At 69.8% G+C, this 3,097-nt stretch overlaps 1 protein-coding gene across 1 annotated transcript in view; it reads left to right on the forward strand.

Moving 5' to 3' along the window:
- IRX1 (iroquois homeobox 1) overlaps nt 1-3,097 on the forward strand; it is a 23,967-nt gene that overhangs the window by 14,332 nt on the left and 6,538 nt on the right. The gene's annotated exons all lie outside the window — the stretch shown is intronic.

The raw sequence follows: 3,097 nt of genomic DNA on the forward strand, positions 1-3,097 counted from the left end.
TCTCCGGAGCCGGGAGCCTCGCGCAGCCCCGCCGGAGGGCGGCCGCCAGGGAGCCGCGGCTCACGGCTCTCCTGTCTTGCTGTCTCCCTGCAGCTCGCTAGCCCCGCAGGAGGGGACGCCGCGGATCCTGGCAGCCCTCCCGTCCGCCTGATTGGGGTCTTCTTTCACTTTTGCGGGGGGAGGGGGGTGCGGGAGGGAGGGATGCGGGAACCGCCACAGATATCCCAGACTGTGTAAGGACAGACGCGCACCGGCCCGACTCCCACCAGGCTTCTGCCAGAGGGGCTGGCGCGGGCAGCGGCCGCAGCGGGCGCTGGGTAGAGCCCGAGCCGCGTCCTCCGTCTGTATATAGAGTGATCGCAGGTTGTAAATAGCGCCAGCGGACTTGTCTAAATCATATATTTTTGTCTAATAAACGCAATGAAATGTTGGGCCGCCGCGGCGTGGCTGCAGTCTGAGCCCCCTGGGCAGCTCTAGGCTGGGGCGCAGCGGCCGCGCTCCCGGGGTGTCCGGCCTCTGGGGCCCGTGGGCCGGCCCCCCTGTCCTGTCCGGGGCCGCCTTGCCCGGGACACAAATGAGTTCCGTTTTCGGCAGTTTATAAAAAACGATTTCTTAAGGTGGGCAGCGATGGGGAAATAATGAAAAGAATTTCCAGTCGCGGCCCCAAAGGAGAACTTAGGACGCGAAATCAATTTATAACTAGCTGTCTCAACAGCGGCGGCGACCCGGGCGGCGCCGGGACATAATGGGGTATGAAATTCTGCTTCCAGTGAATTTTTTAGTCATTTGGTTAAATCAGACGTGCAGAAGTGGGAAGTCTCTTACAGCTCTCTGGTGTGTTGGCACAGAGGCGGGCGACGCCTGGGTGCTTGGAGAGTTTGACGCCGAGTGGGGCTCAGGACTGGCCTCCCAGGGAGGCCCCGAGCGAGCGGGAGGCGCCTGGGGCTGCCCGGCCGGCCGCTGCCTCCACCTCGGAGGACTGGGCTGCCCGGCCGGGCCTTCAACTGGGCACAGGACTTGGTGCCCAGTTGCCGAGAGCCAATGTGCCCAAAGCAGCCAGCGGAGCTGTGGGCTGCGGGAAGCCCGCCCACCGGAGAGCCCGGCTGCGGCCTGACTCTGACTCGCCCCTCTGGGCCCCCCTGGTGGGCAGGTGGGGCTGGCTGCTGGCGGCCAGGGCTGTGGCTGGCTCGGTCCCTGGTCTTACCCTGCCTAGGGCAGAGGACCGTCGCTGGAGGACGACCCCAGGGCCACCGGGCGCCAGCTCCCTCCCCTAGTGGGGGTTAGAGGAAGGATCCCCACCGGGAGCCCCCAGGCCCAGAGGGGCAGCTGAGCGGTGGAGGCTTGGGGTGGAGTGGCGGAGCTGGCCGGCCTGCCCGGGCCAGTGGGGGGTGGGGGGCGGGGCGGTCGCTGGGGTGCGCAGCGCCTGGGCTCCGGGTTGGCGCTGAGAAGCCGGGGTCTGGGGCCAGCCTGGGGGCTGTGGCCTGAGCTCCCCAGCTCCCCGTCCATGGACGTGGTCCAGGCGCCCTCTATGGGCGGAGGCCGGAGCGGGGTCCTGCAGGCTGCAGGGGTGTGTGTGGTCCTGGGGACTGGGCCCAGACCTGGGCCGTGGGCATCTCCCCGGGTGGGGCGGCCTTCTGGGTGTGCGGGGCTGCGGCGGCCGCCGGTGAGGGTGTTGCGGCCGGCCGGTGAGGGCGGCCTTCTTTCTTTAGGGCAAAGCCAGAGTGGGGCATTCCGAGAGGGTGTCCTCCGGCCCCAGGAGCCCCCCAGCTGGGCTCCCCTCTGCAGAGTTCTTGCAGCGGGTGGGGCCGGCGCCCGAGTCCTGGGCGACAGTGCACACCCGCGAGCGGCAGGCCCCCCCGCCCGGTGCGGTGGACCCTTCTGGAGCTGGAGAAGCGGCAGCAGGTGGGCTCCGGGCTCCGGGCGTGCAGGGGCGTCTGGGGCGGAGCGGGGTGGCCCTGCAGGGCCGGCTGTGGAGGTCGCCTGTGCTCCCACCCACTGGGCGCCTGCAGGCTGCCTGCCGGGCACCGGCCTGGCACACCCCGCAGCCTGAGTCCTGCCGGGCATCGAATTGTTTTCCTCCGGTGACAAGCGGGGAGCGAATTCTGAACGCAGCACCGACAGCGCCTCGTCCTCCGTGTGCTGTTGTTCTGGCCCCCCAGAAGCGCAGGCCCGAGCCGGGCCACCGGGGCTCCGGGGAGCTGGGGCAAAGGACCCCCTTCTTCTAGATGGTTCCTCTGGAACTTTGCTTGTGCAGATGTAGCCTCAGCACTGGGCGCCCCGTCTGGGGCCGGTTTTGTGGGTAGCTGCGGAACCTGGGGGGCGGGGGAGGGACAGGCACGGCAGCACCCCGACCCCTTCCCTGAAGAAGGCGCCGAGTCCGGGCGGGGCCGGCATTGTGCCGGCCGCCCCGGGGGCCGAGGGGCCAGGTCAGCCCTGCGCAGCCAGGGGCCTGGGCAGCGACCAGGCGCCATTCTTCACCTGGGCTCTCTGCGCCCCGCCCCCGTCCTCCCGATCAATTATCCGCGCTGCACATTTATCTCGCCCGCAATATGGAGGCGCCTGCTCCTATCTCGGGCTCAGCGCCCTGACACTGATGAATGCGGTGCCCGCGGCTCCCAGGGGCTCGCGCCGATGAATCATGCCCTGTGCAGGTTCCGCCGTCCTTGGAGGGGCACCGTGACAGCGGGGCGGCCAGAGCGCGCAGAGGGCAGGGCGCCGGGGGGGCGGCGCTGGGCGGCCCCTGAAGCCTGAGGGCCGCTCGGCCGTCCCCAGCGGGTGCGCCTGCCAGGCCTCCCACGCTCCCTTCCTTTCCGGAAGCTTCCAGCAGGCGTGAGGCTGCCCGACACCCCCAGGCGGGGCTCAAGGTGAGCCGGGGGCTCCCAGGGAGGGACCCCAGGCTTACGGACGCGCGCAGGCCGCTGCTGGCAGTCGACACCGAGAGTGACGGCCGTGGAGTGGGGTGGGCGCTGTCTCGGGGCGCCACCTGGGGACCCGAAAGGAGCGATAAACTGCAGCCCTGGGGGTGGGGGTGAGGGCCGGCTCCTGGGGCTCGGGGTGTGCAGGGACTTGGAGCGTGCAGAGCGCGGCACCCCGCCTC

Source organism: Condylura cristata, unplaced genomic scaffold (genome assembly GCF_000260355.1).
Source record: "Condylura cristata isolate star-nosed mole 26May11 unplaced genomic scaffold, ConCri1.0 scaffold00007, whole genome shotgun sequence".
Classification (NCBI taxonomy): domain Eukaryota; kingdom Metazoa; phylum Chordata; class Mammalia; order Eulipotyphla; family Talpidae; genus Condylura; species Condylura cristata.